Source organism: Physeter macrocephalus, chromosome 14, assembly GCF_002837175.3.
Source record: "Physeter macrocephalus isolate SW-GA chromosome 14, ASM283717v5, whole genome shotgun sequence".
Lineage (NCBI taxonomy): Eukaryota > Metazoa > Chordata > Mammalia > Artiodactyla > Physeteridae > Physeter > Physeter macrocephalus.
In genome coordinates, this window is record NC_041227.1 from 77,771,840 (window position 1) to 77,786,849 (window position 15,010).

General features: G+C 54.8%; 1 long non-coding RNA gene across 3 annotated transcripts; it reads right to left on the minus strand.

Moving 5' to 3' along the window:
• Positions 1-1,271: 1,271 nt before the first annotated feature.
• Positions 1,272-14,982, minus strand: LOC114487630 (uncharacterized). Of its 3 annotated transcripts, none has more exons than XR_008619383.1 (3): positions 14,486-14,982; positions 9,870-10,016; positions 1,272-1,316 (listed from the first exon to the last, which is right to left on the minus strand). It is a non-coding gene; the product is annotated as an uncharacterized lncRNA (long non-coding RNA). The 3 variants fall into 3 exon arrangements; XR_003682839.2 differs by lacking the exon at positions 1,272-1,316 and adding an exon at positions 7,780-8,216; XR_003682840.2 differs by lacking the exon at positions 1,272-1,316 and adding an exon at positions 7,780-8,386.
• Between the last annotated feature and the right edge of the window lie 28 nt (positions 14,983-15,010).

The window sequence follows — 15,010 nt, forward strand, 5'->3', positions numbered from 1 at the left end:
CAGAAAACAGACTGCAGATGAGCTGTCTACCCATCACACTCTTCTCTAAGGGCAAGATCTAATCAGACCTGAGGAATGACTGATGAATGAAATTTATCACACAGCCTTGCCCGAGAGGCAGAATTTCACCAAGGGGATGGTACTGGCCACAAACTTTGCAGCTTCTCCAATCGCTCCTCCACCTTCCGCTCCCCCTCCTCCTCTTTCTCCTCCTTCTCTCTTGTTGTCTCTCTGTCTCTCTCAACACCCTGCCCACACCGGCACATCAGGTCACAATTCCAGTTCCAGATGATTAAATGCCACACTGTGGGGCATGGGGCCTGGCTCCCCGAGTGGCTGTCATGACACATTGTATCTGTGAGGATGGCCACACAATGTGTCCCTTCTACTCTGTGACCTTGACATTCCTCCCAGTGGAGGTAGAACCTTGTGTCTCTAACCAGACACATGAAGTGACACTGTGACTTCCAAAGCAAGGTCAGAAAAGGAGACGCAATGTTGCCCCTTCCAAGCTGGGGTTTGAATTCAGTTCTGTCCGTCCCTGGCCGGGCTGCCCTTGCTGTGGGGTGGTGACTGAACGACCACGGGAGGAAACAGGAGGGAACTGAGGAGTCAGCCTACCTGGCTTCAGGACCTGATTCTGCCATCCACTTGGTATGTGACATTCGCAAGCCATTTCCCCTCTGAGCCTCAGCTTAGCTGTCTGTAAAGTAGAGCTGAATGAACCCCCTTTCCTGGGATCGAGTGAGAGTGTGTGTGCCTACAGTGACCATGCAGATGGCCCCGAGACGCTCCTTCTGGACACTAGCAGGCGCTCAGGTAGCCAAGGGGGCCTGGAAGCCCCGTGCCCCAGGTGACCAGCGCTTCACTCCCTCTCCTAGTGAGGGCTGGGTACCAAGCAGGTGCTCAAGAAAGGATGGCTTCCCAGCTGGCACTGCGTGGACGGTGGTCAGCCCTGTCCCCAGGCCACTGCCCTAGCACTTCTTAACCAGGACAGGACTGAAGCCAACTCTAGCGCTTGACCAATAAACTAGGTGGCTGTAGACAACAGAAATTTATTCTCTCACAGTTTAGACCAGAAGTTCAAAATCAAGGTGTCAGCAGAGTTGGTTCCTTCTCGGGGGCTGTGATGGAGAGTCTGCTCCGGGCCTCGCTGCCAGCTTCTGGTGGCAGCCAGCATCCTTAGCATTTCTTGGCTTAAAGCTGCATCACTCCGATCTCTGCCTCCACTGTCACAAGGCTGTCTTCCCTCTGTGTGTGTCTTCATGTGGCGTCTCCTCTCTGTGTGGGTCTGTCTCTGTGTTTCTTCTCCTCTTCTTATAAGGACACCAGTCTTATTGGATTAAGTGACCACCCTACTCCAGTGTGACCCCATCTTAACTAATTACATCAGCAATGACCCTATTTCTAAATAAGACCACATACTGAGGTTCCAGAGGGTAGGACTTTACCCTATCTTTGTGCAACACACAATTCCACCTACAACACTGACCTTGGGCCCTTGCCCCTCTGCCTTATCCCAGCTCCAGGACACAACTCAAAGCCCCTCCTGCAGAAGGACTGGGGTCCTCCAGCCAGCCATGATGCAGAAGGGGAGACTGATGTCTCGGGGTGTAGGGGCAGTGCTCACTTTCCCTAATCGGAGGGCCTGCAATCAGAACCTGCTGTGACTTGGGGGGCTTCCCCTGGTCAGACGCAGGGCAGGCTGGGAGGAGCGGGAAGTGAAGGTGCCCGCCCAGCAACCCCTGACAGACACCTGAGTGAGGTCATCAACTTCCCCTGCCGGGTTCTACACCACCTCTGGGGTCCCTGGCAGGCTGAGCCCAATAACACACCCTGAGAAGGGGGAGAGAGAGGGATGGACTGGGAGTTTGGGGTTCATAGATGCAAACTGTTACATTTAGAATGAGTAAACAACAAGGTCCTACTGTATAGCACAGGGAACTATATCCAATTTCCTGGGATAAACCATAATGGAAGAGAATATGAAAAAACAGAATGTCAAGCTTCCCTGGTGGCGCAGTGGTTGAGGGTCCGCCTGCCGATGCAGGGGACGCGGGTTCGTGCCCCGGTCCGGGAGGATCCCACATGCCGCGGAGCGGCTGGGCCCGTGAGCCGTGGCCGCTGAGCCTGCGCGTCCGGAGCCTGTGCTCCGCAACGGGAGAGGCCACAGCAGTGAGAGGCCCGCGTACCGCAAAAACAAAAACAAAAACAAAAACAGAATGTCTATATGTGTATAACCGAGTCACTTTGCTGTACAGCAGAGATGGGCACAACACTGTAAATCAACTCTACTTCAATTTGTAAAAAATTATTAAAAAAAAAAAACACCACCAGGGACTTCCCTGGTGGCGCAGTGGTTAAGAATCCACCCGCCAGTGCAGGGGACACGGGTTCCATCCCTGGCCCGGGAAGATCCCACATGCCGCGGAGCAGCTAAGCCCGTGAGCCACAACTACTGAGCCTGCGCTCTAGAGCCCGCGAGCCGCAACTACTGAAGCCCACGTGCCTAGAACCCGTGCTCCACAACAGGGGAAGCCACCACAATGAGAAGCCCGCGCACCACAACGAAGAGTGGCTCCCGCTCACCGCAACTAGAGAGAGCCCGCGCACAGCAACGAAGACCCAATGCAGCCAGAAATTAATTAATTAATTAATTAATTTTTTTAAAAAAAAACCAATAACACACCCTGTTCTGGCTGCGTTTCCTTGCCTATATCACTCGCCTGCCTTCCTTGGGCTGCCCCCCCACCAAGTAAACTACCTGCACTTACATCCTGATGGCAGGGATCTGCCTCTGAGGGACCCCTCCTACAGCCACCTCCCGCTGACCCTGCTCCAGCCACGTCATCTCCACCCCCGAGAGGCCAACGGGGGCGCAGAAAAGGCCGCCTCTGCCTGGGTCACCCAGGCTGCAGCTGGCAGGCCCAGAGGTCCTCCTACACAGCCTCTGCTGGTCTGCTCAGGTGTGGTGTGGGCAACAGTACTGCTATGTCTGGGGATCTTGTTATGATGCGGCAACAGAGGCCCACGTGGGGGAAGGGACTCGGCCAAGGTCACGGGGCTGAATGGTGATGGAGAAGGGATTTGAACCCAGATCTCTTGGGAGCTCCTGTCAAGATGGTGGAGTAGGAGGACGTGGAACTCACCTCCTCCCCAAAATACATCAAAAATACATCTACAGGGCTTCCCTAGTGGCACAGTGGTTGAGAGTCCGCCTGCCGATGCAGGGGACACAAGTTCGTGCCCCGGTCCGGGAAGATCCCACATGCCGTGGAGCGGCTGGGCCCGTGAGCCGTGGCCGCTGAGCCTGCGCGTCCGGAGCCTGTGCTCCGCAACGGGAGGGGCCACGGTAGTGAGAGGCCCGCGTACCGCAAAAAAAAAAAAATACATCTACAGGAGCTTCCCTGGTGGCACAGTGGTTAAGAACCCGCCTGCCGATGCAGGGGACACGGGTTCGAGCCCTGGTCCGGGAAGATCCCACATGCCGTGGAGCAACGAAGCCTGTGCGCCACAACTACTGAGCCTGCGCTCTAGAGCCCGTGAGCCACAACTACTGAGCCCACGTGCCTACAGCCCATGCTCCACAACAAGAGAAGCCCGCGCACCGCAACAAAGAGTAGCCCCTGCTCGCCGCAGCTAGAGAAAGCCCACACACAGCAGTGAAGACCCAGTGCAGCCAAAAATAAATTAATAAAGATCTCCACATAACTGGGTAGGATGAAAGGAAAAAAAAAAAAAAAAAAGAGGAAACAGGATGGGACCGGTGCCCCTGGGAGGGAGGTGAGCAACGGATCTCTGACCACCTCGTTCCCTCCCAAAGGCCCCTATCACCCCTCTTACAATCATCTCCTATGTGTTTATCATCCCTCCAAAAGCCTAAGAGGCCGTATCAGCCCACTTGCACTGCCACAACAAAGACAGGGCAGCTTAAACCACAGAGATCTATTTCTCACAGTTCTGGAGGCTGGCCATCCAAGATCAAGGTGTCAGCATGGTTGGTTTCCTCTGAGGCCTCTCTCCTTGGCTTGTAGACGGCCGTCTTCTCCCTGTGTCCCCACACGGTCATCCCCCTGTGCATGCTTGTGTCCGGATCTCCTGTTCTTATACAGACAACAGTCCTATAGGATTAGGGCCCACCCTAATGTCCTCATTTTAACTTAATTACCTCTTTAAAGAAAGGTCCCTTCTCCAAATACATTCTGAGGTACCAGGGCTAGGACTTCAACATATGAATTATGGGGGGAAACATTCAGCCTGTCTTAGTCCATTTGAGCTGCTGTAACAAAAATACCATAGATTGGGTGACTTAAACAACAGAAATTTATTTTTCACAGTTCTGGAGGCTGGAAGTCCAAGATCAAGGCACTGGCAGATTTGGTGTCTGGTGAGAACCCGCTTCCTGGTTCACAGACGGCTGTTTTTTTCACTGTGTCCACACATGAGAGAAAGGACAGAGGGCTCTCTGGGGTCTCTCTTAGAAGACCACTAACCCCATTCATGAGGGCTCTACCATCATAACTTAATAGCCTCCCTAAAGCCCCCACCTCCTAGTACTATCACTTTTGGGCATTAGGAGCTCAACATACGAATTTTGGGGGCACACACATTCAGTCCATAATACAGCCCATGCCAGGGGCCCTCTGCTTTATTATCACTGTCTCCCCCATGCCTGGCCCAGTAGACCTCAGTGAATGTCCACTCAATGAACGAGTGGAATGACGTCATTTTGGTAGGGTTTTCAAGGATGAATAGAAGTTTACTAGGCAGAGAAAGCAGAGACAGGCACTCCAAGCTGGAAGAACAGCCTTACTAAGGTTTAGATGGCCCCCAGCAGGGTCTGCCTGGCTCACAGATAGCATGCTGGGCCTATGGGAGGGGTGAGAGTCAGGCAAGGCCTCCCATCCCAGGCAACTGGCTATCCTGGGTCAGCACAGATGACAGTGGCCCTGGGATGCACATTGCGGCCCTGCTGACCTCCTGCCCATGAGCTGGGCTTGTCCACGAGGAGCAGGGCCCTATCACCTTGGCCCACGGGAGCCCAGCTCCAATGATTTTATTTTATTTATTTATTTTTTAAGACTTTTTTTTTTTAATTTTGGGTTTTTTTTTAATTTTTTAAAAATTCTTTATTTTTTTATTTTTTATTTTTATTATTTTTTTAAAATTTATTTTTGGCTGCCTTGGGTCTTCATTGCTGCACGCGGGCTTTCTCTAGTTACAGCGAGCAGGGGCTACTCTTCATTGTGGTGCACGAGCTTCTCATTGCAGTGGCTTCTCTTGCTGCTGAGCACAGGCTCTAAGTGCGCAAGGTTCAGCCGTTGCAGTACGCGGGCCCCAGAGCACGCGGGCTTCAGTAGTTGCAGAGCATGGGCTCTAGGGTGCAGGGGCTCAGTAGTTGTGGCTTGTGGGCTCTAGAGCGCAGGCTCAGTAGTTGTGGCACGCGGGCTTAGCTGCTCCACGGCGTGTGGGATCTTCCCGGACCAGGGCTCGAATCCGTGTCCCCTGTCCGTTGGCAGGCGAATTCTTAACCACTGCACAACCAGGGAAGTCCCATGGAGATCTTTCTTGTCCTTTCAGGTATTTGAGGTCTTCTGCTAGTGTTTAGTAGGTGTTCTGTGAGCATTGTTCCATTTGTAGATGTATTTTTTATTTATTTATTTATTTTATTTATTTACCTTTGGCTGCGTTGGGTCTTCGTTGCTGCTCGCAGGCTTTCTCTAGTTGAGGCGAGCGGGGGCTACTCTTCGTTGTGGTGCGTGGGCTTCTCGTTCCAGTGGCTGCTCTTGTTGCAGAGCACGGGTTCTAGGCCTGCGGGCTTCAGTAGTTGTGGCGCGTGGGCTCGGTAGTTGTGGCACACGGGCTTAGTTGCTCCATGGCATGTGGGATCTTCCCGGACCAGGGCTCGAACCCATGTCCCCTGCATTGGCAGGCGGATTCTTAAGCACTGCGCCACCAGGGAAGCCCCTCCCATGATTTTAGGTATCTGTTTTCCCCTTCATGCCTGGGTGGGTTGAGTGGTATTTATTCAAACTCTCATTTTTATTGGTGCTGTGTTGAAGGCATAGGAATCCTTCATGGAGAGTTTCAGTGCTCTTCTGGCAACAACTGCATCTTCATACACAAGGTACAAATTACGTGTCAGCTCAGTTCATCGTCAGTCGGGAGCTGCCCCCAAGCATCAAGCAATGGAGGCTCGGAATGTTCTGGAAGCCAAGTCTGGATGGAGGCAGTGGAAGCCTGAAGGGTCACGGTCCCCAAAGGCACTGGGGACGGGGGATGTGGATGGGGTACAAAGGGGGCGTGATGGGGGAACAAATCTCACCTCTGTGATCTTGGTCCGGATCAGTCTTCTCATCTGTAAAATGGACTCTGATGTGAGTGTTTGGCCCTGGGAACCGTCCACGTCACTATCCACGGGTGTCGTCGCCCGCTGCCTGGCTGAGCCTGGCATGCTGGGGGCCAGGTGTAGACCTCCAGGGAAGGAGGCAGCCGTGCCAAAGGAAATGAGAAGTGAGAACAGAAGGGCCGGGGGGGTGGCGATGTGAGAACGTGGCCCTAAGATCCTTTGACGCGCCTATCGGAAGGTGGGGCTCCCGTCTCCTCCCCTTGATGCTGTGGCCTCCTTCACTGCTCGACAGAATGCGACAGAACGGGCAGTGTTCCGGGTCTGGGTCAGGCCTTCAAAAGCTGGCAGCTTCCATTCTTTGCCTCTTGGGGTGACACTCTTGGAACTCAGCCACCACCCTGTGAGGAAACCCAAGCAGTCCCGAGGGGTGCCCATGTGAAGGGCGACCTCCGGTCACCAGCCTGCATCCACACGAGCCACCTTGGAGGTGGGTGTCCAGCCCCAGTACATGTCCCAGCAGACGCCACGTAGGGCAGGGGCGAGCTGACCCTGCCAAGAGCTGCCGAACTACAGATTCACAAGCGAAATAAATGACTGTCGTTGCAGTAAGCCACTAGTATTGGGATGGTTTTTTACGTGGCAACAGATAACTAAAACGTGGGGTTCAAGCTGAAAAGAGTTTCTGAGGCTATGCTTCAGAAACCCACAGGAGGCCTCTACCCCAGGCCACCCACCCCTCAGACTCGCCCCGTGGGTACCACTGCAGTGGTTGGTAAGTGCTGGTAAATGTTCAGTGGTGGACGGTTCTCAGGGGTGCACAGGAGGGAAGCCCTCATTTGTAGCATCTGCCAATCTCCGTGGTGTCAATACTCCCAGCTTTGAGCTGCCACTGAACGCAGAAGTTGGGCAGAGATGAGCAGTGACCCACGTTTATGTGGTGTATTTACAGATCCAGTAAATGGAAACAGCCTCAAAAGCATAGAAAAGAGTAAACTGTGGGAAAATAATTAGGAAATGATGAGTTTTGAGCCCTCACCGTCTTTGTTTTCCATATAGTTTATTTAGTTGTAAGTTTTTGTCACCTAACTTTTAGTCGTAGCTGTGTTTAGCAACTAGTTTACAAAGTTCCTACAAACTTCAGTGAGCCCTCCCAAGCCGGTAGGAGCCAGCTCAGGCAGAGGCCCGGAGGCGGGAGGGGTGCTCAGGACACACGCGGGACAGACACAGCCCCCATCTTCCGAGGTCACAGCTTAGTGAGGCACCGTGAGTTTCACTAAACTCAGCTTGCCCTAGACAGAGGGTGGGGAGTGAGAGATGAAACTTGCCCTTGGTTCCATCCTCCCTGCCCCAGGCCCCCACCTGTTCTAGGAAAGCCCCTTCCCCAAGGGCAGCCCCCAAGGACCAGGCCTCCACAGCCCCCTGCGCAGTGAGTTCAGGGGAGACCCAGTGGAACAGGAGAAGAGGGACCAGGAGGCTCCATCATGTCTGAAGCTTCGCTACTAAGAGCTGAGAGCTGGAATAACTGGAGGCCAGGGGGCTGGAACCATCTGAAGGCAGACGCTGACCATCTGCTGGGACCTCAGCCAGAGCTGTGGGCAGGAAGACCTATGCGGCCTCTCCAGGTGGTGCGAGCTTCCCCGCAACGTGGAGGTCTCAGGAGTTCTCCCATGGTGGCTCAAGGCTCCAAAAGCAAGCGTCTCAGAGAACAAAGGTGTGTCACCTTTTCTGACAACGTGGCTTTGTGTTATGGGCTGAGTTCTGTCCTCAAAAATTCATATGTTGGGAACTCCCTGGCAGCCCAATGGTTAGGACTTGGTGCTTTCAGTGCCGGGGCCCGGCTTCAAACTCTGGTCAGGGAACTAAGATCCTGCAAGCCACACAGTGTGGCAAAACAAAACAAAATAAATCATATGTTGAAGACCCAACCCCCATACCTCAGAATACAACCTTATGTGGAAATAGGGTCATTGCAGACGTCATTAGTTCAGATGCATCCACTGGAGTAGGGTGGGCCCCTAACCCAGTAAGACTGGCATTCTTACAAAAAGGAGAAAAATTTGGACACACAGACAAACACACACAAAAGGAGAATGTAGAGATGACGGCAAAGATCAGAATGATGCTTCTATAAACATCAAAAATATCTCCCTCCATGCTCTTCTAGAATTTTGCCATGTCTCCCATCAAAAGGTGGGACCTATGCCCCCCGCCCCCCGCTTGAATCTGGATTTGTGACTTGCTTGTAACCAGTAGACTGTGGCAGAGGTAACACTGAGTGACTTCAGTGGCAGCTGCTGCCTTGTTCCCTGGGACAGTACCTGTTGAGCCCTGAGCTGCCGTGTAAGATGTCCCATACCCTGTGGCCACCATATGGTGAGGAAGCCCAGGCCATACAGAGAGACCATGAGGAGGTGTTCTAGCCAACAGCCCCAGGGGTGGTCCCAGCCACCTGCCATCACTAGCCACCAGACAGATGTCTTCAGATGATTCACATCACCATAGCCTTTGAGTCTTCCCAGCTGAGACCCCAATTCATCATGGACCAGAAACAAGCCATCTCCACTGTGCCTTTCCCAAATCCTTGGCCCAGAGAATCCATGAGTGGAATAAAATGATTGTTTGTAGCACTAGGTGTGGGGGTCATTTGTCACGTAGCAGTACTAATTAAGTAGGTGTTTCCAAAATGAAACAGCCACTCAGTCTGTGGGGTCTGCAGGGAAAGCCCCAGACATAGCCTGGGGTGCCAACAACAAGGGCGTCACCCCAGAGGCAGGGGATGCAGAATTGAGCTTTTTTTTTTTGGCTGCACCGCATGGCTAGTGGGACTGTTCCTTGACCAGGGATTGAACCCAGGCCACGGCAGTGAAAGCCCAGAATCCTAAGCACTAAACCACCAGAATGGAGCATTTTTAAATTGTGTCCATTTTCAATTACAATGTCCTACACGCTTCTGTAAAAACTTCCAACAGGAGGGCTTCCCTGGTGGCGCAGTGGTTAAGAATCCGCCTGCCAATGCAGGGGACATGGGTTCAAGCCCTGGTCTGGGAAGATCCCACATGCCGTGGAGCAACTAAGCCCATGAGCCACAACTACTGAAGCCCGTGCGCCTAGAGCCCGTGCTCCGCAACAAGAGCAGCCACCGCAATGAGAAGCCCGCGCGCTGCAGTGAAGAGTAGCCCCCGCTCGCCGCAACTAGAGAAAGCCCGCGCGCAGCTACAAAGACCCAACGCAGCCAAAAATAAAACAAACTTCCAACAGGAGTCTGTAGAATAAGGGAGGGACCCCGGGGTCTCTGCTGGTCACAGTGTGGGCCCTTCCTGATCTTTCTCTTGGCCTAGACCTACAGACGGGTTCTGTGGGTTTGTTCTGCACCTGCCAGACCTCCAAAAGAGACGAAGAATGTCTTCACTTGTCTGTGTATCCAGATCCATCTCATTTTTTCCCAACACTCTTGCATTAGTTTGCTCAGGCTGCTGTAACAAATACCATACACTGGGCAGCTTAAACAACAGAAACTTACTTCTCACAGCCTGGAGGCTGACAGTCCAAGATGACGGTGTCGGTGGGGCTAGTGTCTTCTGAGGCCTCTCTCCTTGGCTTGTAGACGGCCGTCTTCTCTCTGTGTCTTTACGTGGTCGTCCTTCTGTATGCATCTGGGTCCTAATCTCTTTAAATGATACCAGTCATACTGGATTAGGGTCCACCCTAAGGACCTCACTGTACCTTCATTACCCCATTAAAGCTCCCCCCTCCAAGTATAGTCATATTGAGGTACCGGAGGTTAGGACTCCAACCTTTGCATTCTGGGGGGACACAACTCAGCCTGTAACACCCCCTGAACCAAGGTCTGACTGGCCCTAGAAGGTGGCTGCAGAAAACAAACAGGGAAAGGGCTCTCCAGGCGGAGCACGCAGCCTGGGCAAAGGCCCAGAGGCTTGGCCGAGCTTTGCCTGATCATTATCTCACCTGCTCCCCAGCTTATCTCACTTGGCCCCAGCCGAAGAGCTAGGAACCAGAGGATTCTCCAGGGAAATTACTTGGCAGGCACTGAGGTGGGGTCCCTGAAACACCTATAGTCGAGAAGCAAGTCAGTTACCTCCTGGGGGCCAGGGGGTAGAAGGCAGGGGGCACCTCGGCAACTTCCTAGGTCGAAGAGCATCCTCCCCCCACTGTGATGCACCTACCAGCCAAGGGGCTCCGGCCACCACCAGAAGCTGGGAGAGCCTTCAGAGGAAGCACAGCCCTGCCGACTTCTTTTTTTTTTTTTTAATATTTATTTATATATTTGGTTGCACTGGGTCTTAGTTGCAGCAAGCAGGCTCCTTTGTTGCGGCACACGGGCTCCTTAGTTGTGGTATGAGAACTCTTGGTTACAACATGCATGTGGGATCTAGTTCCCCAACCAGGGATCGAACCCCGGCCCCCTGCATTGGGAGCACGGATTCTTATCCACTGCACCACCAGGGAAGTCCCCCTGCGGACTTCTTGATTTAGGACTTCTGGCCTCTAGGATTGTGAGAGGATAAATGTCTCCTGTTTCAAGCCACTCACTTTGTGATAACTTGTTTGGGCAGCCACAGGAAACTGGTCCAGCACAATTCCAGCTGGACCAGCTTCCTGAGACCTGCTCTTCCCAGCTCACATTCACCGGACTCTGCACCCAGAGGAGCGTGGCGTGTGGCCGGGAAGGTAGGCAGGGACCCAGCCAGCCCAAGAACGCGGGCCAGTGCAAACGGCCGTCCCCACACGGGGACGTTCTTTGTGGCCAGTGTCAGTTTTAAAACACGCCCCCATCAAAAGGTGAGTCCCCGCTCTGAACCAAGACAGGTCTGTGGCTGCTTTGACCAAAAGCAGTCAGAGGCCTCCGCCAGCATTACCTGCCAGCACCACAGGCCTTCCTGGACCCAGGTCTGCCAAGCTCTGAGATGACCCACACCTCGTGACCGCACGAGAGACCCCAGGCCAGGAGCTGCCCAGGTGACCATCTTCCTGATTTCCTGACTCGCAAAATCCTGAGCTAAATAAAGACAGTGCTGAGGGACTTCCCTGGTGGCGCAGTGGTTGAGAATCCACCTGCCAATGTAGGGGACACGGGTTCGAGCCCTGGTCCGGGAAGATCCCACATGCCGCGGAGCGACTAAGCCCGTGCGCCACAACAACAGAAGCCACCACAGTGAGAAGCCCGCGCACGGCAACGAAGACCCAACACAGCCAAAAACTTTAAAAAATAAATTAAAAAAAATAAACAGTACTGAGCTGCTACGTCTTGTACCAATTGGTAGCATAGCCATCGTAACCAGAACAGCCGCTGGGCCCAGTGGGGGCTAATGCTGAACATGGGTGGAGGGTGGCCAGGCCAGGCCGAGTGCCTTCCACCCACTCCCTGGCTGGGCAAATGCACGCCAGTCTGATGTGCCAGCATCCTGGAGAGAAAGCCATCCATAAGGCTGACACCTTCGGGGTCGGGGGGGTCTCTCACCAGCCCCAGGGCCTGCGCTCCTGGCAGAGACACGCCCCCATCCGCCGCTCTCTCCACGGCCACGCCCACCACGACCTGCCCAGCCCACAGCGTCTCACGCGCAGGGTGCTGGGGCCAGGACAGGCTGGCCAGGCCCCTTTATTTTGTCTGCAGCCCTGACCGCCTGGCTCCTCTCAGGCTGCTTTTTTTTTTTTTTTTTTTTTTTTTTTTTGCGGTACGCGGGCCTCCCTCTGCTGTGGCCTCTCCCGTTGCGGAGCACAGGCTCAGGACGCGCAGGCTCGGCGGCCATGGCTCACGGGCCCAGCCGCTCCGCGGCACGTGGGATCTTCCCGGACCGGGGCACGAACCCGCGTCCCCTGCATCGGCAGGCGGACTCTCAACCACTGCGCCACCAGGGAAGCCCTCTCAGGCTGCTTTGATGTTGGTATTTAAACATCACGCGGAGAACCTGAGCCTTCCCAGAGCACAGCCGAGACCCACGTGCACACACGAGCGTGCTCACACACCTGCCCCCCAGAGAAGCCAGTGGAGGTGACTCCAGAGAGCGGCCCCCACCTCTGCCCAGCCCGCCCTGCACAGCTGGGTCAGCGTCCAGGGGCTGCCGTAACAGTCCCACGCGCTGGGGGGGCTTCCAGCCACAGAAGTGCGCTCGCTCGCAGTCTGGAGGCCAGGAGTCCGAGATCGAGGGGTCAGCAGGTCCTGCTCCCTCTGAAACCCGCAGGGGGCCCTTTCCTGCCTCTGCCCCCACTTCTGGGCATGCCCGACGCCCCCTGGTGCTCCCGGGCTTACGCCTGCATCACTCCAACCTCGGCCTCTCCCGTCACATGGTCCTCCCGTGTTTCTGCCCCCTCCTCTTCCTGCAAGGACACCAGTCACGCGGAATCAGGGCCCCACCCTAATGACCTCATCTTAACTCCGCGGTCTCTGCAAAGACCCTACTCCCAAATAAGGCCACACTCACCAGTAACAGGGGTGCGGGGTTAGGACTTCAACATACCTTTTTTGGGGGAGCCATAATTCAACCCACAAAAGAATTCTTCGGATGGTTCTGAGTTCAGGCTCCCCCTCCTCTGCGGGTGCCTCCTCTGGCCTCCCAGGGCCCCTCACTGCCCCATCCCAGCCTGGACCCCTGTGTCCCCTGCCCAACGACTGTGGGTGTCTTGGGGCAGGAATGGCCATATTCCACTTGGCCTCCAGGTGCCACATGGTACCCGGAAGTCCTCCTGTGGGGGGAGGGGGAGGCTCTCAGGCACACAGGTGGGTGCACCTGCCATACGCAGGAAGGACCAAGCTAGCTCCTGCACGAGATGACCCCAGCCTCTGCCCTCGACCACAGGCAGCTCATGGGGTCCAAGCAAACCAATGGTTAAATTCTTAAAACACTCCTGAGTTGGGGCTTCCCTGATGGCGCAGTGGTTAAGAATCCGCCTGCCAATGCAGGGGACACGGGTTCGAGCCCTGGACCGGGAAGATCCCACGTGCTGCAGAGCGACTAAGCCCAGGCGCTACAACTACTGAGCCTGCGCTCTAGGGCCCGCGAGCCACAGCTACTGAGCCTATGCACCACAACTACTGAAGCCTGCACGCCTAGAGACCGTGCTCCACAACAAGAGAAGCCACCGCAACGGCCCATCGACACAACTAGAGAAAGCCCGCGCGCAGCAACGAAGACCCAACGCGGCCAAAAATAAATAAATAAAATAAAATAAAATAAAATACTTCTGAGCCAGGTTGTGGAGAGCTGCTGCCCGAGTCCCTTCGACCTGCCAGTACCTTGGCCCTCCCCAGGACCTCCGGACTTCCCAGTAGCTGAAGGATGGACACCTGGCCCCGCACGGGCCCCGGGGGCAGCAGCCCAGGCCCTGTCTCCTCCGGCTGACTTCTGCCGGCTGTACACACTGTGAATGTCGCCCTGATCCTCGCCCAGACAAGCCAGCCCCGAGCCGGGGGCTGGGCTCAGCCAGGGAGGAGTGGTCCTCAGGATGCGGCCCAGGCCCGTGTCGAAACAGGGTGTGCGTGGGAACAGGCATTTGGGGCCCGCGGCAGGTGCCTCACAGGTGTGACCCCACGGAGGTCATGTCCATGCTGAGCAGCTGTAGGCAGCCGGCTAAGGAAAAGAAGGAAGCCACAGAGACCGAAGAAGCTTGTCCTCATCTGGAAGGCATCTTCCATGCCCCCGGCCCCCGTGGGGTGACCATGGTGGGAAATCAGAGCTGGGCGACGAAAGGAAGTCCTTCGAGGGCTCCCAGGGGGTGAGAAGGTTACGCGAGATCTGGCGCAAGAGAACCTTCCTGGCAGGCCTCTACCCTTTCGGAGCCTCTCTTTATCCTTTGGGATGCTTTCAGCTACAAGTAACAGAAAACTCGACCAACAACAACTTAAGCCTAACACACCACTGTAAAGCAATTATACTCCAATAAAGAGGTTAAAAATAAATAAATAAATAAAGTCTACGTTACTGAAAACAACAGCAACTTAAGCAAAAAAGGCACTGACGCTCTCACATAACAAGAAGCCTGGGTCAGGGGAACAGAGGTAGGTTAGATGAGCAGCTTATTCACCTCCGACTTTAATGCTACTCTCTTGGCCACTGCCTCAGAATCAAAAGATGGCTGGTGAAGCTCCAGACATTCTCTCCCGCGTCTTGTTATCCTTACCATTTCGGTGTATGTTGGTCCAGTTGAACTTCCAACTGCCGGCATCAGCACATCTGAGGGCTTTCTCAGCACCCACAGCTTGACTGGGTGGGAGTTCGTAGATCAGATCAACGTCCTGCTCCCTTGCCCTTGGGTGGCAGAGCTCGGAGGTGTGTGCTCTTCGCTGTCTCCCAGGGGGCTGGAGCACTGGTTGCCCACGGCGGTCACCTGCTCCCTAACACTCCTTTTATTGGCCCTTTTTTATTCCTGCTTCACCTCCCACTTCCCTACAGGGGTTCCCTCACTTGCCCTCAAACCCTCGTCTCAGGGTCTGCCTCTGGGGAACCCGAGCTAAGACAACGTCCTAAGACAGGAGGGAAGGAGCAAAACTACTTGCACGGGGCTTCCCCGGTGGCGCTGTGGTTGGGAGTCCGCCTGCCGATGCGGGGCACGAGGGTTCGTGCCCCGGTCCGGGAGGATCCCACGTGCCGCGGAGCGGCTGGGCCCGTGAGCCGTGGCCGCTGAGCCTGCGTGTCTGGAGCCTGT